The sequence below is a fragment of the Mauremys reevesii genome, linkage group 3 (genome assembly GCF_016161935.1).
Source record: "Mauremys reevesii isolate NIE-2019 linkage group 3, ASM1616193v1, whole genome shotgun sequence".
Lineage (NCBI taxonomy): Eukaryota > Metazoa > Chordata > Testudines > Geoemydidae > Mauremys > Mauremys reevesii.
In genome coordinates this window covers 93,734,365-93,759,678 of record NC_052625.1, presented here as the reverse complement: position 1 = coordinate 93,759,678, position 25,314 = coordinate 93,734,365, and the positions used below count along the sequence as shown (strand labels likewise).

Genomic DNA, 25,314 nt, shown 5'->3' with positions numbered 1-25,314 from the left:
GCTGCTGTTCCCTGATCAATGTAGAGTCCTAAACTGCTGTCTAATTCTGAACAACATGCATGCAGTATCACCCTCTTGTCTATGAGAATAACCATGTATTTCAGATGCAGCCAGGCTTCCCGTCAGTTTAGTCAAAGCAGCTTGTGCAAATTTATCTAAACCAAGCGTGTGTGTAAGCGTGTGCATGTGTGAAAATGAAAAATCTTTTCTCTGAACAGCTAATCCTCAGTGGTGGAGGACTAAGCACGGTTTCTTTTGTTTTTTTTTTCTATGAAAAATAATCAGTACAGTTTTCCCATAGGCCATGGGGAAAAAAGCAATCATTCATATTCCTTCCCCCACATCCCACTCTCTTTCTGCATTTTAAAAAATAATTTTAATATTTTGTTGGTTCAGGAAATCTATAGATTATGATCTATAATATCCTACCACGTGTGCATGCATACACACACAAACACACCCACAACTGAGAGCGAGCGAGTTAGCTGTTAATTTTTCTCTGTTTTTTCCACAGCCTGAAGAAGGCACCAAGGCTAAAATGCCATTTATGATCTGACTTTCTCTTTATATGTATTTTTATAAGCTTGCCTTTCCACTCCTTTCATTTTCTTGTCTATATGCTGATACAGCACAACTTTAGAATTTGTTTGGTTGGGGTATTTTGGTGGGTGGAGGAGGAGGAGAGGTAACGTTAGTTTTTCTTCTTACAGTGTTTTAAATTACAGTGAAAATTATCCTATTGTGGAATAAAATTTCTTGTGCAAAAAGATTGTGACTAAGGACAGTTGGACTTTCCTCTGTGAGTTTAGGGAATGGTGGCAGAGAAACCATAATATGGTCTCAAGTGCACCTGTCTACATAGGAGATAGCTGGAATTTTTTTTAAAGGTATTCCTCACAAGGGCTCAATCCTGCAAACACTTGCTACTGATCATAGTGCTTATTCCAGTGATTAGTTCCATTGAAATCAATGCAACTACTCATGATAGTAATCACTACTATCTGTAGTCAGTGTTTGTAGAAATTAGACCTAAATAATTGATTTTTGTTGTTACTTTAAGCTAAAAAGTGAGTGATCAGGGAGGTTTTCAGACATATGATGGATAGAAGATTAAAGTATTTTGGGGACACTGTTAATTAGGACTTTGGGAGGAAGGGAGCATTGCTGTATGAAATTCAGAATGGTGATATTAGAAATTCCATAGAGAGACAGAATTATCCAATAATTTGCAATAGCTGGGTGACTACTGTCTCCGATTTTCTTGCCAGCCGGCCAGGTCCTCTTGTGTAAAATATCTACACTATGCAAACAGGTCCCTGCTAAAGGGAACCTAAGTAAACTGTCTATATCCTCAAATTATAACACTTGCTGCTTTGCTACATACCCCACAGGTATCTGGGCTCTCACAAATTCTGAAAAGCAGACCTCTTTATTTAGCGCTGTCTTTTTAATATATACTGCAAGTTTTAACCTTGATCCCTCAACGGGGGGGGGGGGGGGGTGGCTGATTGGTTAGATAGAAAAAATGTAGAGAAATGCATATTTTTATTTTTGTCTTAAATGACCAGGCGTACAACTTTTAGCCTAGTTCTGCTTATGGGAGTACTTTTTCTCCCAAATGCTATTGATTAGGATGTGAAGGAGCTGGTTTTTGTTATTTTTCTTTCTTTCCTCATATTAATGAAGTATCTGATTAGGTGCTGCCTGCTTGTGGCGTGAGTGCACTAGCTCGAATATATGTGTTAAATGAAAATTGAGATGCTGATAGTTTGAAACAGATTGGATCAGTGTTTCATCTGCAAAACTATAGATCTCTTTTTCTTCCCTGTTTTTCTTTTTCCTTTAATCCTGAAGCCCAGTGTTCAAGCTGAAGGGTAAAGATGGCATCTTTTGTGGGCCTAGCCTGCGGGACTGCCTATGAAAATATCAGCCTACAGACAGGGGTGCATGCGTGGGTGGAGAGTTGAGGAGAACAGGTTGGATTCAGTTTTGTCATATTTTATAAAACTGTGTTTCATAAATTTAATATATACCAAAAATATAGTAGCAATCAAAGTCTTAAAGGATTTAACGACATCTCATATATTGTGTCTTGCTTTAAAAATCCACATAACTTTAAGCATAACAGCTTTGCTTTCCTGAATAGTCATTGGAAATTACTTTTCATAACTCTAAAATATGTTGGACATATGGTATAAGGAATAGATCAATTAGAAATGCGTCTTCAGGTATTTTTGCAACAAGAATTGTTTTTACAAACATTTAAGTTAAGACCGGGACAAGTAAATTTTGCCAAACTCAGAACTATGTTGGCTGTTTACCACGACCTCAATGCATGCATCAAGTTTTTATAAAATGGAGCAGATTGCTGCAGCCATCACATCTTCAATACATGGTGGTACAGCCCACTTAGGTCAGGATGGAGCACTGTCCACTGGTTGCAATTCATTAATAAAGATGTCGATGGCTGCTTTGTAGAACTTCATGGGCCTCATTCTGGCCATTTGAGGTTTTGTGCCTGTGGCACAGTGGTCCAGGTGTTTTGCAGTACTACAGTTGTTACTGAGGGGCTGAAATATATAGAACATCAATTCAATATTAGTTCCATAGAAGAAGGGTTTTGTACATCGAATTAACCAAAGGGTAGATGTAGGAACAAGAAATTTTCATTTAAATGAAGAGAAGCCATATTTATTAGCCATTATGTTAAGAATGTAAACATTCATTATGATGTGCGTTCAGAGTGAGCTCAGATTTGGGATTACAAAAACTTGGTGTCCAAAGATGTGTGTTGGTCAGACCCATTTTGTGAAAATAGATAAATTACAATACCTTATGGAACAGAGGTAATTTTCCACTGAAGGATACAGTATTCAGGATCAGAAGCAGGGCAATTAAGTATCTCATATAACAAGGTCTCTCTCTCCCTCTCCCCCTCCCTTCTTCCCTGCTACCCTCCAACCAGCTGCTTTAAACAGCAGTGTCTGTTAAAGCATTGCACCAAAAAATGTAAGAAATATACCCACCCAGTCTGAGTAAGAATGGAAACAGCAGCCTGATAGTCCCGGGTTACCAAACTTGGACTAACAGTTTCCAGAGGAGAGCTGACCTGTATTTGGCTCCTGTGTCAAAGAGCTTGTTGAATAGAACTCATGTTAACCAAGGAAGTCTATCTGTACAGTCCAATTGTTAGTTTACACCTTTGTAAGGAGATTAGTTTAAACTCATTGTAAGCATCCTAAAATGAAACAGATCTCAGAGAGCTAGGGAAACCCTTTTGTCCTGTCTGTTTTACATTTGAGTTGTTAGGTTATGTCACTATTATAGCTCTCCTTGATTAAAAAAAAGTTTTACAATATATTTTTGTTTGCAAAAGATTGTGTTTGGGGATGGAGGAAGGCAATAGCAACCTTTCTTAACTTCTAATAGCAATTTCACCATTGATATCATGTCAAGTATCAGAGGGGTAGCCAGGTTAGTCTGGATCTGTAAAAAGTGACAAAGAGTCCTGTGGCATCTTATAGACTAACAGATGTATTGGAGCATAAGCTTTCGTGGGTGAATACCCACTTCGTCAGATGCATGATGTACAGCTGCTCTGAATAGACCAACCACCATAATAATATGGCAAATGCTCCCTCCTTAGTTAACAGTGGTAGACTTTCCTTTTACCCTCATGCCTTTGAAAGGAAAGAAGTATGGCATTCAAAATGCTCTGGTTTGCAGCCTTTAAAATACTGGATTTCAAATGTGGATAAAGTTGTTTTGCTTACTGTAAAATGTTTGACTTATGACACTGGTTCTGGTACTATTTGAATTGTTTAGCTACAGATGCTCTGAAGCAACAATTAATTCAGGTACATCTTCACACTAAATACAATAATTACACAAAACGTGCTTGTGATATTTTGTATTACATATGCAATAACTTAGCCTTAATATTTTTTTTAAATAAGAGCCAAATAGTGACACAGTGACATAGGAACAGGATTGAGTGTATTCTGCAGTTTTGTATCTACAAAACATGCTGCAGAATTCACTTTTTCCTTCTTAATTATATTTCAGAATCTCAGCTTTGATTTAAAAAAAAAATATCTTTCTGGCCATTATGGCAACAGCAATAACCTTGAAAACCTGAACCAAGTGTAAACAATGCAGTGATGCCTGCCAAGGTCTTCAGCTGTCTAACAGTTGAGAACTGTCCTATTCATCTCAGTCAGGGTCTTGTGATTTCTGCAATTCCATGGCTGTGAAGTTTGATGTTTTCCAAGATGCCACAGAATTTACTATTTACTTTAACTAGATGCCTGACATTTTGTTTTACATCTCCCTGCCCTTCCAGGACCTGCTTACAACTACTACTTTTTCTTCACTATTCCCTGCAAGGGGATGTTAATTAGATTACAGTGCATGGAGCCAAGCACCAGGATATTAGGGAAGTTGCAGTCATGTAGTGGAGGGAGTGTAGCTAGTGAGCTGAGCTAGCTAAAGAACAGCAACTTCAGTATCAGACAAATTGGTTGAAAATGTAGTAAAGAACAGATTTATCAGAAATAGGTATACAGAGTTCGTTGGGGAAGAGTCATGGTGGCTATCATAAAGAAAATCATGTCTCACCACTCTACTGGAATTCTTTGTGGGACAAGGGCGATCCAATGGATATAGTGTAATTGGACTTTCAGAAAGCCTTTGACAAGGTCCCTCACCAAAGGCTCTTATGCAGAGTAAGCAGTCATGGGATAAGAGGGAAGGTCCTGTCATGGATCAGTAACTGGCTAAAAGACAGGGATCAAAGGGTAGGAATAAATGGTGAGTTTTCACAGTGGACAGAGGTAAACAGTGGTGTCCCCCAAGGATCTGTACTGGGACCAGTGCTGTTCAACGTTTTCCTAAATGATCTGGTAAACAGTGAGGTGGCAAAATTTGCAGATGATACAAAACTACTCAAGGTAGTTAAGTCCAAGCAGACTGAGAAGAGGTACAAAGGGATCTCACTAAACTGGGTGAGTGGGCAGCAAAATGGCAGATGAAATTCAATGTTGATTAATGCATATTGGAAAATATAACCCCAACTATACATAGACAATAATGGGTTTTAAATTAGCTATTACCATTCAAGAAAGAGATCTTAGAGTCATAGTGGATAGTTCTCTGAAAATGTGTGCTCAATGTGCAGCAGCAGTTCAAAAAAAAAAAGGGGAGGGGGCAAATAGAATGTTAGGAACTATTAGGAAATAAGACAGTAAATATCATCATTCCACTGTATAAATCCATGGTACACTCACACCTTGAATACTGTGGTTCTGGTCACCCCATCTCAAAAAAAGATATATTAGAAATGGTATAGGAACAGAGAAGAGCAATAAAAATAATTAAGGGTATGGAACAGCTTCAATAGGAGATGTTAAAAGATTGGGACTGTTCAACTTGGAAAAGAGACGACTATCAGGGGATATGATAGTGGTCTAAAAATCATGAATGTTGAGAAAGTGAACAAGGAAATGTTATTTACTCCTTCACATAACACAAGATCCAGGGGTCACCCAATTAAATTAGTAGGTAGCAGGTTGAAAGCAAACAAAAGGAACTACTTCTTCATACAATGCAAAGTCAACTTGTGGAACTCATTACCAGGGAATATTGTGAAGGCTAAAAAGTATAACTGGATTCAAAAAAGAATTAGGTAAGTTCATGGAGAACAGGTTCATCAGTGGCTATTAGCCAAGATGGTGAGGGACTCAAACCCATGCGCCGGGTGTCCCTATGCCTCTGACTGGCAGATGCTGGGATTGGACAACAGGGGATTGGTCACTTAATAATTGCCCTGTTCTGTTCATTCCCTTTGAAGCATCTGGCATTGGCCACTGTTGGAAGACAAGATACTGAGCTAGATAGACCATAGATCTGACCCAGTATTGCCATTCTTATGTTCTTAGCGTAATAGGCCAAGCTCAGGGAGTAGAGTCACACCACCTAAAGAGTATAGTGGAAAAATCCATTCTCCAAAACTGTTGAGTCAAAAATCATAATTGAAGAGTTTTGTGTTTTGATGATTTTCAGTTATAAACCGTAGTGTGTGTGAGGGTGGGGTAACAATGAAAGATATTCCATTGTAATAGAGTATATTAACATTGCCATGGAATTTAAGGGTTCTTGCTGTAGAAATTGGTCCTATTGTGCAGGGATGCACACAGAGCCCTACTTATAAATGGCTTGATCCACTAGTAGAAAATGAGAGTTTTTGGAGGTTTTTTGAGCCACTAAGCTGCAACTTTTCTGACTTTCCCTGTCTCTATTCTGGTTTGCAGCTTCTGTGCTGTATTGGAAAATCCCCATTTTTCAGGACTGTGCCCAGCTTCCTGAGATGTTTTTGAATTCTCATTTTTTGACTGGATCTGGTAGTACTGTTTTCAGGGTTACAAATAGAAAATTAGCCAACTTGTCAGCCAATTTAGGTAACCAGTTTCAGAGGAAATCAAGTCTCTTCTCTGTCCTCATCTAGAGGTTCCCAAAAGTTATGGGGATTTTTCTTGCATACAAGAAATGAAACATTTTAAACAGAGGTTCTTTCTTCCCATTATTTGTGATGGTACTAGTGCAAATTAAAGATACCAAGGCACTTCTTGAAAAAAGTAGTTGATTGTCTTGGCTACCATTACCCATCTCATTATTAATTTGTCCAAGTGCTGAAGACTGCAAGAGTAGAGTTTTGAGATATTTTGCACATATAGTTAATCATATATAACTCATTTCTATTCTTTTGCTGTTTCATTTGTAACCCATGCTTACTTTGGTTGCCTGTCTTCCCTTCTGATAACTTGAACACCTAGGGGTTTATGAGTTTGCTACAGCCCTTGAGTTAACAGAGCTAGGTTTTTTCACCCAGGTGGTAGAGACTCAGGGTTTTGGATTCAGAGGTCCCAAGTTTGATCCCTGCTGCTGATGTCCCTTCCAGAGGTGTTTACATTTCATAAACGTTTCATACTTACTGCACAGGGAAGCAAAGAGCCTCCTTTCCTTTTTAAATAATTGTTCTCCAATCTATTAGGAACCACCATATCTGTCAAACTGTTTCCTTCCAGCATGGGTTCCACCTACGGGACTGCATTACCTTGATTTGTCTCCTGACTAAACCTGGCAATTAATTCATTGATGATATTGGGACTGACATTCTGCTAATGACAGTTTCACTCAGTGGTGAAAGGAGGAGGATGGATGGCAGTGCTCAGCTAATCACAGTGAGCATTTGTCAAGGTGGCAGTTTGTCCAGGCTGGCTTCTTTAATATGTTCCACTGATTCTTTTTCATAAGCTTTGATCCACTGGGCTTAATGGCCAAATATACCATGTTTTTTCCATCCGATTGTTCCTCCCTTAAAATATAGAGAGCCGTTAAAGACTCCTGTGAAGCTGTATGGTCTCCCTCAAAATTGGTTCTCTTCAGTGTAGCATATTCCAGGGTGGTGAGGAGAATGTGTTAAACTTTATCATTAGATTTTGGAAGATACGCTGGCAAGGGCCTGGTTACAGACTAGGGAATTTTTGTGCCCTTCTAGGTGTTTGGAAAGGTGATTTTCAAGGAAGAGACACTCAAAAACTTTTATTTTTGCTTTATGTTCACAGTAGTAATCCAGTAGGTAGCTGAAGAAGCATCATGTACATGAAGAACGTGTGTTGTCATGCAAACAGACACATGAATCGGCTAATATACTTCTATGCAATATATTAGACTTATGTCTTTCAAGTACACATTGTACACATATGTTTTATGCAGGAGCTTTATTTATATTATTTACATGTGTTGTTGCTTTTTCAGCTATAGTTTGTGTGGATAATATTTTCTCCCATTATAGTTAAAGCCACATCTGCTGCGCAGAGTCATTATATCCAAATGTATACTCATTATATTAAATTATATACATAGTTATAAAGTGAAAGTGACATTCTTCTACACACTTAAAAATAGTGACCATTTATTTTTCCCCATACCATCGAAAGGGTCCTTGGGTTTTGTTCTATCTCCGTTGACTACTAATAGGCTCCTTACTTTTTTTTAGGTTTCACCATTGACTGCTCAATTGTGGTATGCATACAGAGCCTAGAGTAGGGTGTGGGATGAATGCTCACCACTCCCGTGGAAGCTCCTGGTGTTATAGGCCAATACAATGGGTGAGATTCTGTGTTGTAACTTGTATTCAGTTGTGTACTTATCAAGTTAACTAACACAAGTTAAGAGCCTAGTGAAGCAAAGGCAAGTTGTAGTTTTCACACAAGTTAGCGGGTCAAGGCAAATCCTATGCTCCTTCATAGTCTTAACTCAACATGTTATCTCATGTGAAAATTACAGATTGCCTTGTCTTCACTAAGATTTTACCTGGCAACCTTAGTGGCCACTAAGTTATGGCAGACTGCCCTATATGTTGCAGTGCTTCCCAGAATCTCCTCAGCAGTACTTCATGCCTCTCCTCCCACTAGTCTTGCTGGAGTTTTTTATAACTCCAGCTCCTGGAGCCATGTGATTAAAAGAGTACCTTTTTTAGTCCCAATTGCTGGGGGTTGGGGGAGAGGGCTTGAAAATGTGACTGGAGTGTACCCTAAAGGCTCAAAAACCAGAAGGCGAATAAAAAGACCGTAAAATAATTATTTAAAAGAAAACTCATGAGTTTAACCCATTTTTTAATGTTTGCAGTTGACGATACTGATTCTAGTGTCAGCAGTAGTACTTAGAAGCTAGTAGTCTTTACACTGGGAATTGCAGGGAGATGATTGTTCCTGGACCCTGGGGAGGGTGGGTTTTCCCCGTCTCATGGGCTAGACACAATGTGGCCATAAACATTTAGAAAAAACAAATGAAGTGAATAATTTTAAATGGTGGAGAAAATAGCATTTCATTGCTTGTAAAGTTAGAAATAATACGTAAGTGAAATTTTCTGTGTGTATGTGTATATTTGTATATGTAGAATCCTGGCTGGCTCTTCTTTTCTTTTTTTAATCAGAGGCAATTCTTTCCTTAAATGTAGTCTTTCTACTGGAAACCAGTGCAGTCTGATTCATGCAGACAGATGTGATGGGTCAGACCTGACAATCTGCAAATGTTTTTTTTTTTTTTACACTAAATACTTCCAGTGCAATAAGTGGTACCAGCATGAATAGCAGATGTCAAATATGTATGCATTGTTTTCTATCAGTTAGCTGCAATGGCAGTAGATTTCCTCATCCAATAAATATGTTTTGACCCTTCATATCCATTTCATATTTAATCAATAATTTTGAAGTTATTTGGATGGAACCTAAACTGATATCATGGCTTTCCCCCCCTTCATTGTAAAGGTATTGGCTAAAATTTTCAAATCTAGCTGATTAAAATTAGACATAAAAATCTATATTTAGGTGCCTAAATAAGTGGCCTGATTCTCTGAGGTGTTGAAGCTAATTGAGTATGTGAGTGCTCAACACCTCAAGAAATCAGGTCACTTTTAAAGTCCCTAAATATGAATTTAGGTGCTTAATTTTAGGCAGTCAAGGTTGAAAATGTTTGTTATTGCCTTTTATGTTTCCAAGTTGTTTCTTGCTTGTCTGCTGTATTTTTGAATCATAAACATCAGACCAATTAATTTATCTTGCAATATTGGCACAGAAGAATGTTTCAATATTTAAAAAATACTCCTTAAGTTTTAAAGTTTTGACATTTTCAGCATAAGACCAGCTACAAAGAGCAAATATGTGTTACCCCTTATCCCATCCACCCCCAAATACCCACTGATGCACACCTTAGAATTAAGTAATGAATAATTTGTAGTTTCAGTGTTTGTTTGGTTTTAATTTAATGGTATCAGCAGAGAGTTGTCCCTGTTCATGCTACTTGGTTCCTCCCTCTTTGTCTCTCCTTCTTTCCCCCTTGCCAGAAAACACTCTTCCCCCCCCCCCCAAAAAAAAAAAGAATCAAGGTTTTTTTGAAAGCGCTAAACTAATTTTTACACAAAATATTTTGATGATGCTTAAATGTTCTTGTTAGGGCAGTGGCATTTGCCCCAGAGCCTGTAACGCTGAATTATGCTTTATAGTGCTCTAAATAGTAAAGGTAGCAAATGTTGAACTTAAATAAATAAATGTAAATACAGTCCCATCTCTCATTACCCCCCTCAAAAAGAAAAAAAAATGATTCAGAAATGAAAACTGCATTAGTTTGTTGTTGAACTGGAGCCTCCCTGATGGGGCCCCTTTTCTCTCCCTGTGCATGTGGATCTGTGTATGTCTCTCTGTCTTGCTCTCTCTCCTCCCCCTTCTCCTCTTTCCATGCTGGCCTGTATGTTAGCTTCAGAGTTAATCATTCATCAGCATGAGAATTTATCTATTTTTATTGGATGCTGGGGACTGGTTTTGAGAAAGGACTCTGGAAATATGAGGCAGGGAAAGGGAACAGCCACCTCCCCAAAGGCGCTCATCCCTTGCAAAATGGTTTCATGTACCAGACCTGCTAGTGTATTAAAATAATTGGAATGTATTAAATTAACCATTCACCTTTCAAGTGACTGACCCAGTCACAAAGTGATTGAGAAACATCAGGGGAAATTTACAGGAAAAATGTGAAAATCCATTTAAAGGAGCAAAAAAGTGAGTCGACTAGACAGTTAAGCTTTTTTTAAAAAAAAACTTGGCAGGATTGATAGGGTTTTTTGGCATGTGATGTGAGACACCCCCTTGCAATTATGAACCCCAACTGCAGCAGTCACACACACAAACACTGCAGCAGCAACCAAACTACAAAGGTTAATTTAAAAAAAAAACCAACTTAAAGATTGCAACACAGAAAAGATATGTTGAGAAAGCAAGCACAAGAAAATTCCCAGCAGGCTCTTCTTCGACTCCTCCCCTCCCCCTTCTGAGCTCTGGAGGTTTTTATTGCTGCTCTTTCTCCCTCCCCTCCCTTTTCTTTCCCTTCTTCCCCTCCCCCGCACGTAGGCTCTTGGAAAAAAAAATCTTCCAGCCTGACTAGAAAATCAGCCTTGTTTCCTCAGAAACCGCAGCTGCTGCTAGCAGAAAACACGTCAGGCTGGCCCTACAACACGCACAGATGTGCCTTTGTAAATCCATATAAATGCTGCAAAGGATTGCGTGCTGAGGGCAAACACCCTCCCCTCAGAGGATGGGGCCAATGCAAATGGCAGGCCATATCGCCTTTCTTCAAGGCCTGCCGCCGCCCCCCCATTCACTTTTCTTTCTTAATTATTATTGTTGCTTATTGGATTAGAGTGAGTTCATCACCCCCGCCAAACCGGCAGCCAACAAATATGAAAACTTCCCTTCGCCCACCCCAAACAGCCGAGCCATGTGCCAGCCTGACACTGGGCACCAGGGAGTGGCAGCTTTGGGAGTTTTGATCCTTGTTGGGTAGATCTTTTATGGTGCATTGTGGGTGCAGGCACTAAAGTTGTTTCATTTTCTCCCCTTGCTTGGAAACAGAGAGAGAGAGGCATAGGTCAAAGAAAAAAGTTTCTGCTGGCCTAAAATAAAATGTTGCATTAAAACATAGTGCAAGGCAAGGAGGCACAACTCCACCCTCCACTGCTTTTTTCTCTCCTGCCATCTCTCTCTGTCCGCTCCCCCCCCCCCCCCATTTTTTAATATAACTTCCAGGCTGGATGAGTTGCAACTCGTTCTGCGTAATTAAAATGAGTGGATGATGGTTGAAAAGGGATGGAAAATAAGGCTGAGGGAGGTGGGGGCTGAGGGAGGAAGCTAAGAGGGTTGGAGCGCTACTGCTGAAGCAGACAAAAACAGGTCTGGTTGATCTGCTGTGGGGGATGGGCACACTTCCTGCCATTGGCTCTTTTCTAGGCTCCAGAGCAGCTGTGGGAGCAGAGCGCAGGATGGCAGTTACTGCTTAGGCACTTTGGTTCCATTTGTTTAATAGCTGCTAGTCAGAGCCAAATGCAGGCTCATCAACCTTGACTGGCGGGAAAACCGACGCAGGGCATTTTTTTGTGTTTAAAACAGAGTACAGGCTAAGCCTGCAAAGTTTATTTTTTCTCTCTTTTTACCCACTGCTGTTTATATCCCTCTCTTAGCAATAGGATTATTTAATGTTATTTTAATATTTCCTGCACTTCTGCCCACAACCATTTAAACACAGAAGGATATCCCCCCCCTTTTTTTTTTAATACTGTGCATCCTAGATACCATAAGGTGTTTCAAAAGGACCAAATACAGTCCAGTACTTAGTTACAATTTAGTTATAAAGGATGTTGATTGTCTTTTTCACTTTTATAGCACAGTTCAGTTGTTCATTGCCACTCCAGCTAGAACTGCTTATCACCTAGTATTTAGCTTTGCCCTGGATTGGGATATTTTTTCATGGCACCTAGCTGTAATTTTATTTCCACTAATAACAGATCTGAGTGTATAGGTGTGTAATATTTTGTTATAATATGGACTTGCACCAGCTTATTACAGAGGACTGGAAGTTGAGAAGTAATAGGGCAAGAAATGTGCCCACATATACAAATTTGTTACATGCTTGGGGAGAAGCAGTGAATGTGTATGAGATTGTTAATCTTGTCTTTTTTATGTTCTAATAAAATCTGGAAAGACCAAAGTTACATATGTAAAACTTCAAACACATATCTCTTATGCATCTAATTACACAGAGTTGAAACTGGGGTAGATGTTTTTATGCTTGTTTATTTTTATCGTAAGTAAAAGTAAAGGATTTTTTCACTTTGACAGCAGGATTTGATAGATGTACAAGTATTTCTTGTTTTCAGAAAGCCATTGCTTTCTGCTAAGGAAGCCCAGAAGTTTCATTTTAACCTGAAAGCAACCTAAAATTACATCTTTTGTTTTCTTTTCCAGAAAAGATGAGCACAAAACAAATTACAGAACATCCATATATATATATATATATATATATATATATATATATATAAAATGTTTCTTACTTAGCTTGTAAAGAGTAGGAGGGACATGTTGTGACAGGGCAGCTACTGATTAGCTGCTGTCAGTCTGCAAAGATTAGCCCCTATTTTTAGATTTCTGAACCTCTTGGGTAATACTAGTTAAATTGGCACAGGTTAATAAATTGGGGTCCGCAGAGCCTCTTAACTCCTCACTATGAAATCTGAATTAAAGAGACAACCTCACCTTCTCTCCTTTTGGAAATGCATTATAGAAGAAATTTAATACTATGCATGGCATATATCTGTATATGTGTGTATATATATATCAGTATATCTAAGCTGGGAAATTAAATTTGAAACCAGATCCTCTGGACATAGTAACACAAATATGTGTGTTAGGTTAAAAGATGCTTCAACAACTTTTCATAGCACGTTGACAATGGATTAGAGTGCTGCTGAAAAGAAACACATTTCTATCTTCAATTTATATGTACATGTTGAATCTAAAAAATTAAACTTCATCTGTGGATTTTTTACTCTTTTCTCCCCCATCATATCATTCTACTGTTACACTGACACCCACTGGTAATAGTTGGTCTGAGATGACTGTTGTATACTGAACTTATTGAAGAAGGCACATCTATTGTTCACAGAATACAAATAAACAAAATAAGTAACATAAAAAAACAACAACTTGCCACCCAAACAAATAAAGAGAAACCTACTGTTTAAAAACCCAAAAGGCATGAAATTGACTGGCATAAAACCATCTTCCATAGACGTTTATAGGTTTGGAGAACAGACAGCAGGACTCAGGAGCACAGGGATGAATACGGAGGATGTTAATAGCAGCTGTATTTAACCCTGTTTCTCAAATAAAACAATTTTAAGGAAAACTGAAATAATGGTCATTCTGGAAATATATTTGTGTGGGCACTGATCTGAATGTACCAAAGCAGAGATGAATACCTATGCTGCGTAAGACATTTTAGTCTGTTTGCTATTTAATGCAAAGTTGTCATTGATCTTGAAAGCCACTTATATTAGAGAAACAAGGCTAATTTTATTGTAATCCACCACAGCACCAAAATCTGGTTTGTGAGCCTTATCATTCCATAGCCCTGCCTAGCACAAGAACAATACCATGCAATTAGACTGTTTCAGGCTCTGAAGTAGGCTCGCTTCCAAAACACCCTCCCCTTATATTATTAGATGTGTTCCTATTAATGAAATGATTGATTTAAAATCTTCCTGTGTTTATGTTGTTTGGGCAGCAGTAGCTTGGATTTCCCCTGTCTAGACTAAAATTGCATCCAGTGGAGATGCATTGGGACATCTGTTTGTAAACCCTTAGCAAGACATAACAAATGAACTACGGCAAAAACTGTCAACGACTGGCTTCCTTTTAGGTTTAACCATACATTCTTCATTTGAAAGAAACACCTTTTGTGAAAACGTGTGCAGAAATGAAATGGACTCCACAAAACACAACAGTGTTGAAAGGATCTGCCAGAGCTGGGTGGTTTAAAGATTAAAGCTCTAGCCTTTCACCTTTGAGATTGCTGTTCCGAGTCTTCCCTTACATTCCATGTAAAACGAGCTTCATGGTGTAAGCTGTCTCCAGTGTTCCCAGCCCACTGTGTATAATTGGTGCTGCCTTCCTAATTAGAAAACAGAGCCAGTTCTGGGGTTTGGTCGCTAAAGAAAAGTTATGGAAAGAATTTTAACTCACATACATTTTTTATCTACATATGTTTTATCTATGCAAAGTGTGTGTGCATTATGTGTGTGTATGCTTTTACACACACATGGAAATTAGATGATGAAGACCAATGAAGAAATCTCTACTGAAATAGTCACCAGAGCTTTAGTTTGAGTTTGTGTAGGTTCTCATGCCTTAATGTGAAATTTGGGGTTTTATGTTACCTAGTGTACTTGCTGGAGTTCTTATTTGCTTGAGGCCTTGTTAAGGTTTTTGGAGGGAGCTTGGAGAGACATCAAGTAATGTTACTTTTAAAAAACCAAATTACATGAGACAGTAAATGATTAGTGGTTGGGGTTTTTTTTGCTGATTTCCTCTGACCTGGAATAATAAAAATACATGAAGAAGGAGTTACTTTAAAGTTCACATACTGTAGCTTGAGAAAAATACTAATGTGTACCCTGTATTTATCTGGGAGTACCTCTATATATCTGGAACAAAACTCAAAAGACAGTCATAAAACACAATGAAGAGCAAAAAATTGTAAGGCAGTGGAATTACAGCAAGCTACTTCATCCTTTCTGTTTTCCCTGTCTCCGTGAGTATTATTCTTTTCCTGTTTGTGGAAAGAAATTTCAATTTTATAATAAAAGAGCATTTACATTTTGTAATATGGCATCCAAACATTAAATATGCCACAGACATTTTTATAGTGATTGTTTGCTTTATGAACTCCAGATATCTTCATATTTTAGTGTGTCACTGAAGTTTGTAGGCAAAATTCTGCACTCAGTCACACTGGTAGAAGTGAAGAATATCTCCACTGAAATAACTGATAGCAAAATTTGCCTCTGAATTTTCCTGTTTTTAAGGATGTACTGTTAAAACTAAATTTTCAAGTGTGGCCTGCAGAACCGCATACTCCCATGTTGGTGTGAAAAAAAAACATATTTGTGTAAGCAAATTAGGCATTTGAGTATCTGTCTGGTTAGCGTATGCAAATTCAGGTTTTGTGTGGTAAATCAGGAAATATACATTTTTGAAGGCCACTATTGTATTGTTGTTTTAATTCTACTCCCATTAAGAACTGTTGAGTGAAATGAAGGCACAAATTATTCCTTATTCCTTTATTTTTTTATCCAGACTTTCAACATTATGAAACCTGTTTAGAATGTGAAGTGACTACCAGTGTTAAACTGCTTGCATCCCAAGAAGTGGGTATTCACCCACGAAAGCTCATGCTGCAAAACATCTGTTAGTCTATAAGGTGCCACAGGATTCTTTGCTGCTTCTACAGAACCAGACTAACACGGCTACCCCTCTGATACAGTGTTAAATATGTGATGGTGGCTGTGGCTTGCATGGTGGTTATGGTGACAGTGGCTAAGCACTAAGCTTGATTGGGCTGCAGAGACTTTTTTTCCCCCTTCAGATCCACGATTCTCTTGGCGCTGCCAGCTAAAAATGTGTGGAGGAGTTATGGTAGTGAGCAGTGCACTTGTTCCCTCTCACAAAGCCTTTAAATCATGGTATCAGATGGGTCAAAAACTGGCCTCCTGTGACATCTGACTAATTTTTTAGGGCAGTTAATCCAATCAGAGTATTAATCAGTCTTTGTACCCTGACAAAAAGAAAAAGCCCAACTGTTAACAAAGGAAAATAATTTAGTTTAGCGAAGATGCACGCCACTAATTTACCCTTTCAAGTTTTGATATACAGAACATCACTCAGAAGCTTCTCCTATACAGTAGCTAAGAGGTGTAATTCCAAGTGTGGATTGTACTCAGGCAGCTGGCCTGAGCCACTGCCTGTGCCGTCGTGGCTACGCTTCTATTTTTAGGTACTAGCTGAAGCAAAGCTAGCACATGTATGTTTAACCATGCGGGAAATTACCGTATCTTTTATGACTATTTGGCAGCAGATATTTTGTCATGGAAACTGTCCCTTCCACCCCTGTACTGTCATCTGACAATCCTGGGTAATGCCCAGCTGTGTTTCCCAAATATTGTCATTAGTAGCCCTTTTTTTTGTGTGTGGTATGATATTGGTATAGGAAAGGAGGGATGATGGGGGTTTTTAACTTTTTCATACTGTGTGGGCCATATTGTAACAGAGATACTGTGAAGTCTCTCTGTATAATTGCATAGACCACTTCCTCACTTGCAATCACCTAACGTCCCTGTGCAGCTACAGCTCTTGCTTGCATTAAAATGTAATATAAGGCATGTGTTCAATAGTTTTAACTGTCATTAGAACGATACATATATTGACCTTTTTGGGGAAAAAACAACCAAAGTTGTTGATGATCAAAAGCAGAGGATGTCATTTAATCTCTTCTTCTGTGTGGTCAGTTTCTCTCCTTTGGAAATGAGGAGAATCTGCAGCATGTGACCAACCAGCTCTCCACCAATCACGCTTTAGAAATTTCTGACCTAGGGGATTCCACAGGAGTGGGGAGGAAGAGGTAGGAGGGAAGGGTGGAGATGGCATGCTATAATGAAGAGACAGTTTTGTCTCCTGAATCAGAATTAGATTGTGGGGAACAGAGACCTATGTAATCTTAGAAAGAATTCTTAAGTTATTAAGCCTTATGTAAGGCAGATCTTATGATAGGAAATTTGTCTCTCTGTCTCCAGTTTTGCTTATTGATGTTTACTCATGAAGCACTGAGATTCTCCAGAGGCAGACTAACTGTAAAATATAACTTTTATAGCAAAAGGGGAAACTACTCTAGAGTTTGTCCTAAATTTCCAAAAGGCATGTATGCTCTCTCTTTCTCTTTCTCTTCAGTCTCCTTCCATCCATAAGGATGCAAAGTACCCATTCCAAAATGATATGATTTAAAACTAGGAATAAAGAGTGACATTTATAATTTGAAGATATTAAGAGATACCTTTTGATAAAGGTTCTAAAATTAAAAGTATGTCTATGAAGCAGATTTCATAAAAGAGATTCTCATAAGGGAGGGAGGGGGGGAAGGAAGGAAGGAATGCCCTACACACATACACAACTTCCTTCAAACTTTTTTTTTTAAGCTCTCATACTCAAAATAATGAGATTTAACTAAGTGTTGTCTGAGAAGCAGGAAGCTTTTTCTTCCCAGCACAATAGGGATTTGTTGAATCTTTTGAAAACAGTTTCTGCTTTTGAAACACCTTTTCTTTCTCAGCATAAGTAATTAACGCCTTCTTCACAGTGCTTCATGCCCTTGATACATCTGTTACCTTTGACAGATCCTTTCTGTGTTTGCCACCTCTGCCTAATATGCCTATAATATCTTCAGCACAAAATAACTCAGCATCTTTGATGTTGGTTGTATATTGGCTCAATTAAACAAAATGGCATAAAAAGTTGCTGACAGTATGGCATAAAGCTGAAATTTAAGCATTGTGTTTCTATGCAGGTTTGTCCTTGGTCATTTATCTTTAAGTTTTGCTGTAAATTGTCTGACTGCATTTAATTTTAGGTTATTAGGTTGTTTGAGAAGTACAGTTTTAGCTAGGATTGTCTTTCCTCTTTCATTCCTAAGAGTTACCTGTACAATAATTAAAAGTAAGGAAGGGTGGGAAAGTGAGGGGGGGAGGAAGAGGGAGAGAATATTTAGCAATTAAAGCACTTTTTTTTCACCCTTTGCATTGGGCGCAAGTAAATGAGAGGCTGGCAAGCTTGTAAAAATGTGCATTTGAGGCGTGGGGATATGTGTGTTGTAAATGTGGTTGATGGGCCCTAGATTCCCAGTGTGAAGAGTTCATTAGACCAGATGTTAGGACGTACAGGTGCAGGGACACTGAATTAAGAGGAAAATACCATGTCTGCCAAGCAAGAGGAATAATGAGTATAATGGACAAGAAAAAAATTTATGTGCACTACCTAGAGTAAGTAAAGGCTTTTCATGAAGTAATTGCCACGTATGTATGGCAGGGTCAAACAGCACCTCTTCAAGAGAACACACGTGTCAGAATGTCTGAGTATGAAAGGCTTGGATATTGTACTTATAGTACTCTCCACTCTCAGCATAAGGGATGTTTGTAAGGTAAATAGAATAGCTGCTATTCTAGGTTCTCGCTCAGTACACCAGTCATTTTGATCTCTACAACACCAAACAAATAAATAGCAAAAGGCCAGACTTCAGGGGAGTTACACCAATTTACACCAGCAGAGAGAGGTTCTATCCCCCAAAATGGAGAGAAACAAAGTGAAAAACTAATCAGAATCCACAAGTCTCTGTGTATGTGTATATAGTGTAAACAGGACTGGCTTCCTACAGAGTCAGTCAGGAAGCAGTGAGGTAGAATTTGAACCCCAATGTGTGTGTTACAGTAACAGAATAACATGCTTATATATAATGTTTCTTGTATTTCATCTTCCAGTAAAATGCTGGAGCTATTCACCTTAGGCAGAAATGAACAGAAATCCCAAATGTCCGTTTAGCCAGAATTCCTGATAGCTAAACCTTGATAACTGGTCTAAATAGATCTGTCTGTCTTTGTCTTTCTGGGGTGGGGGAACTCTCACATTGCTTCGTAACCTAAAACTCTCTATCCTTTCCTTGAGTCGTTCCCACTATATGTTATTCTGCAATAGCTATGGTATCCCACCAGGTTGATGGTTACCACTTTTACTTAGTCAATATCCAGAGTCTAATCTCTTTTTGCTTCTTAGGGATTGGCCTTGTTCCTAGCATTTTCAAAATGTTTGCAGTGGGAGACTAAAACAGTGGGTTAGTCAAAATCATGTCCAAGAGCATGTATTATGAACATCATTAAAGCTCTGAGTGCATTTTTTTCCTGTAAATTAGACTCCCAAAGTTGTTGTGATATTTTTAAAGTTGTTTTTAAATATGAACTGGGCAGGTCTATTCTACTAAATAGCATTTAACAATATGAGGCATCATCATGTTTTTTCTGTAATTCTGGCTAACCAAGTACAGAGCTATTTCAGCAAGCTGCGTCCTTGAGCTGCTGTGTTGTCTGTACATGCTAATAAGGAGAATGAGTAGAATTAATAAGCAAGTATGAGATGCAGACATGGTTTCTTGAAAATATTTCCAATCCCTTTTAACACAAAAAGAACACAAAGCTACTGTATTATTTTAAAATAAGTTAATTTTATTATTTAGCTTAGTATTTTGGCGGCATCTATTGTTAAACATCTGTCATGCTGCACAAATTAGAACACTAATTTTAATTATTGTTGAACCCTGTGACCTGGGGCGTGGGGAAATGGCTCCGACATAACAAAGAAATAGGCAAAAGTAAGGTCTGAGAAAAACTGGAGGACAAAATCAAAGCTGTACTGATCTGAATGGAAAGCCCTTACAACAAGCTTTCTATCCAGCTACAAAGAGACATCATAATTAAGGGGGTAAGGTTGTTCCATAGATGGCATTCCCTGAACCAAAGAGGCCTTGACCAACGCAATCCGAGTAAAACCCTGGGATGAAGAGCAGGGAAATCCCAGGTGATCTCAGCTGCCTTTGTGGGGTATATGGTAATTGAGGGTCACTCCGGTATCTCGTTCGTGGATTATTAAGAGCTTTATATACCATCAGTAAGTCCTTGAAGGTTCACCAAAAGGTAGTGCAGATCACAGATGGTACTCACTAATCCACTGTCCCTGTACCAAGAAGCAAATAGGCAGTCATATCCTACAACTGTTGAAGTTTCTGGGTCAATTTCAAGGGAAGCTCAAGTAAGAGGGAATTACAAATAACTAGCCTGTACTTCTGAAAGGTATGAATGACCATAGCAACATTCATGTTTAACAGAGAAGGGGAGACTTTCTAGAGAAGCCAGACATGGTAATAGCTACTTTGGAGTACCTGCTTTAACATGGCCTTCCATGCTAAATAATCAATCCAGAGTATATCCCCTCCATCAGCAGCAAACCCAGCATCTTCTAATTGGCCAGAATTGCACAAAATTATACTACTCAGCCTCATTTAGTTTGCTTGGTCTCACCAAACATGAGATGGACCTCAAAAAGGGGAAGACAGTCTGACAGTAATGCAGGACAGACTATGCATATTTCCCATTCTGTTCTGTTATTGTTATCATGGAGGGGAACCAGAGGAGAAAGCAGCCCCCTTCTAATCTGATAGAACTTCTCAACGAAGACTGAAGACAAAAGCATCTTAAAATTATTCTTAAAATGTTTCTTTAATTTTTGTTTTTATTTTGTTTCGAACATAGTTTAAAAGTCCCAGAAGCCAGCCTTTTTAATAAGTAGGCAAGTGGTAAAAATTAATACCTTCTAAGTTCCCTAGCACAGTTGTCCAACAGATGATAATAGAAAGAAAGAATGTGCCGCCTGCCGGGCAAATTTAACCCACAGAATTCTATTGTGTGGCCCATAAAAACTGTAGGAGCCAGCATGGAGTGCTTCACCTTAATCAGAGTGGCAGCAGTCTACTCCATTTTATGCAAATAGACATAGCCTTCCGCCTCCTGCTTGTGGAGTTCCAGCAGATAAAGTTTGGAGACCCCTTGGTCTGAGAATGAGGTTCAGTTTATATATATTAGGAGTTTTCACCTGAGTAGTTAATTGTAGATAAAATAATATTGCTAACATTAGCAATAACAGAATATTATTTTGGAATCTTAATGAACCAGGAAGGGACAATTGTTGCTCATATTGGGCCTCCATGAGAGGAAGAGAAGAGCTACAATCCATCCCTTTTGTATGACTAGGTTATTTTGTCTTTACATCTTAAATATTTTGCTACAGAATCTTCATTCTGCTTTGTCTGGATAACACTCCAGATGTAAAGTGGTGCTGGTTGTTGTTGGTTTTTCTTACCACATTCTTCAGTCCCCCTTTAGTTTCAGCCAATATTTTCTCATACATACTCCCGCTGAACCCAAGAGGAGTTGAGTAAACTCCGAGCAAGGACAAGGATTTGGCCAAATTGTAATAATTTCCTTATATCATCTAAATGTTTCCCTGTCTGCTTGGGAAAGGTATTATTCAGCATTACTCCTGATGATTTTGGTGTATGTTACAACTCTTGGCTCTTTGAGCAGGGGCTGAAAATTATATACTCTTTCTGCATACTTTACAGTAAGTCTTTTGTTGTTTGTGATGCGATATTGTTTCTGGAGTTTGGAATGTACTGTATGAATCTCTTATTTAGAAGCAAAACAAAAATATTTAAGTCTCACTCCCTGAGGTAGAAGGGTCTGCTGGGCAACTCCATCATCCACTTGTTGGAGTGCCACATATTGTTCAACAGGGACTTCTCTGGCTGGCCTCAGGAGTTTCTGAATAGTCTTTCTTTAATTAAAAAAACAAACAAACAAAAAACAAGCAATACTACAGTATTCTTCAGTTATGACTTAGAACACCATGTAAGCAATAGTGCTAATCTAATCTGATCTGGCTATAGAATATAGTTTATTCATATGCCCACATACATACTATCAAATAAGGAAAGACTTAGGGTTTGTCTGCACTCACTGGAGGATCAATGCACGGGGATCAATGCATCGGCAGTTGATTTAGCAGGTCTAGTGAAGACCCGCTAAATCGACCGCAGATCGCTCTCCTGTTGACTCCTGTACTCCACCTGAATGAGAAGCGCAAGGGGAGTCGATGGGAGGGCATCTCCCATTGACATAGCATAGTGTGGACCCTGCAGTAAGTAGAGCTAAGTACGTCAATTTCAGCTACATTATTCACGTAGCTGAAGTTAGGTAACTTAGATCGATCTATTCACCTCCCCCCCCCCCATAGTGTAGACAACACCTTAGAAATTCTTCAGATCATTTGGAGGAGTCACTGTTGAACAATGGATGGAGTTTGTGTGTACATATATACATGTGTATATATGTGTTTTAATTTGTAATTTATTTATAATATGGGTGATATAGTTACCTTTGACTATTTTGCACTGTGAGGAGTGAAAAAACACAGGCAAAATGAGGTGGAGGGGTATTCAGCAAGGATTCAGTGGAGCACCTGCAGGGGAGATACTATTAAGGACACATGAAACCAACAGTGGTGCATTTGAGAACCAAGTCTGCTTTTCTTCAATAAGGTACTGAATTATTCACAGCGAGCTTTTCTCTTTCTTTAAAACTAGAAAGGTAATGTGTTAAAATCTGTAAATAACCAGAACAATCAACTAGAATTACAAATGATTAACTCTGACAAATAACTATTAATTAATGCCTAGTTGGTAATAATGAACCCAGTTATCCACTTTTTTGTTCAGTGAAAACCAGGTGATGTATTCTTAGAAGGTTACAAACAGAGATGCCCTTTGCTTGATTCTTAGAGAGAGAAATTCACTAATTTTTTACCTGAACAATGTGTGTGGTGATTGAAGTACCCTCTCATCCCCACTAGAGGGGGGTTCCTTCCATGCCGGGCTGTAGTGCTTTTTCAGAAAAGAAGTATGGGGAAATCTCACATGACTCTGTATCTTGCTTGAATATTGTACAGAATATATCCTACAGTGTCTGCAGTCCCTCATCCCTGATACATCCTAAATAAATCTTTGTACAAAGTGGTGAAAAATAAACCAAATAGAGTACAGCGTGCATTTAAAAAATGCAATACTAACAAAGAATTCAGATTGATATTTTATTGGACTGTCTTCAAGATGAAATAAAATATTATATCACAGAATTGGTTTAAAAGTCCAAGATCTAAGAGCTTGACAGTGCCTCTTTGATCCTTGCTGGAAAAATAGAAGTGACATTATCAGGGCTATTCCGGTAACGTTTGTAATTAGAATCTCCAACCAATGTGATAGCTATATTCTGGGGTTTTGAATTGTGTTTGTAAGACTTTTATATAGGAAATATTTCCATTTTTAAAGAGAAAGTACAGTATAATGTCTTAAACTTGCTTTTATTGTTTGGGGTGTCACAATTTGTTGCCATCTTTGCTTCCATGATTCGTAGGGGAAAGTGAAACTGGAACTGATGTTTTGTAAATGCATATTTTGAAACTGTGACATCAAGAACATTCTCTTTTTCCCTTAAAGGGGAAGGGGAGAGGGAGAGAGAGAGAGGTTATACTTTAAATATCACTTTAGTGTTGAGCCATATGAATTGTAGGGGTCTGAGCGTGATGCTTAGTTCTAATCCTGCATCTAATACTTAGTCCTTATGTAGCCGTGGGCAAGTCAGTTAACCCTGTGTGTCAGTTTCTGCAAACTGTACTATGGATATTTAGCAACCTCACCAGAATTGATTATTTAGTATTTATAAAGCCCTTTGAGTATTAAGAGCTCATAATTATCATTATTAGATTGATTTTATTTATGTGAATTTTTCTTACTCTGTTCCCTGCCTGCTTCACATCCCTCTCAGGATCCCACTTGGGAGCCTGTCAGGGCCATTCCTTAATCAGCTGGACAGGTTACAATTGAGGAGCATGTGGCACGTGCTCTCTTCTCCATCCTAGGGTCCATTAGAACGCCCCTTCCCCTTTTTATGTACAGAATGAATAGAGGTTCTATGTTGTTAGATCATGACACAAATATGTTAAAGTGCTGCCATTGTTGTTAGTTTGTCAGCCTTTCCATTATAAAATGTCTTTTTCAGAGGTTTATAACTCAGGCATTCAAATTTGCTCCAGGCTGAAACTTGCCATTCATTTCTTTTCTTGATTTGCTTGAAATCCTTCTTTCATTTTTTCACGTTAAACTGTAGATTAGATACATTAGTTCTAGTTATACTAGTTGTATAAATTATAATGCAGTATTAGCATTTTAAAATAAAATGTAAATCAAAGGAAGGAAGTGTTTTCTAGTGTTTAAAGGAGGCAGGGACTAAGGGTAGGAATCGTAAATTCTGTTCCTGGCTCTGCTACTGACTTGGTGCCTGAACATGGGTAAATCACTTAAGCTTTCTGTGCCTCTTTTTCGTATATGTAAAATGGGATGAGGACACTTCCCAACCTCAGAAGGGTATTGTGGGCTTAATCAATTAGAATTTATAAGAGCACTTTGAGATTCTCAGTGTAAAAGTGCTGAAATGTGAAATATTGACAAGAAGCTGACATTTTCAATGGAAAATCAGGTACTGTGCCTGTTTTTCCATTCTCTCAGCTCTCTCAGTCCAGATTAATAGGTTACCAACTCCTAGACCTGTAAGCTGCAAGGCAACCAATAAGTAATTTCACTTTTGGCACTTAACAAGCCTATGTCCCTTGAGCTCCCAAACCTTGCAGTCAGGCAGAAAACAGTCTTTGCCAGGAGAGATCTTATTCTCTCAATTCCAGAGTTTCAGAAGAATCTGCTCTGCCCAAGACAGGACAGGGGTCTATAAGTGAGACTTTATGCTGCCTACTTTCCAGTTGCAGTTTTTCCACTTTGCGATGATGCAAGAGTATTAGTCCTAGTGGGGAGGAGTGAAATGGGGTAGGAGTTTAGATCATTCTGATCTGCTGTGTCAGATAATTACACTGCCGGGTGATTCTTAATGTTCACAGGAAACTTCTTCCTGTGACTCAACCTCCGTTGGAAAACATGGTTCCAGCTGTATTACAGTAAAGTGTGTGGCACTGGAAAATTGCAGTCTGCCCTCTTGGCATGGCTTAGGCAGGTAACCTACTTTGTGTGTAGGTCTTAAAGAATGATTGTAGAGCTCCCTCTTTCTCCTCTGAGGATTTTTGTGGTTGGTTGATAGTTTGGCATGGCCAATTCCCTATTTAGGTTTCCATGTGGTAGACTACACAAGGGCCCCCACTTTCTGGATATTCGTTTGGC

At 38.6% G+C, this 25,314-nt stretch overlaps 1 protein-coding gene across 13 annotated transcripts in view; it reads left to right on the top strand.

Annotated features, from left to right (window-relative positions):
* ARID1B (AT-rich interaction domain 1B) overlaps positions 1-25,314 on the top strand; it is a 405,616-nt gene that overhangs the window by 193,109 nt on the left and 187,193 nt on the right. The gene's annotated exons all lie outside the window — the stretch shown is intronic.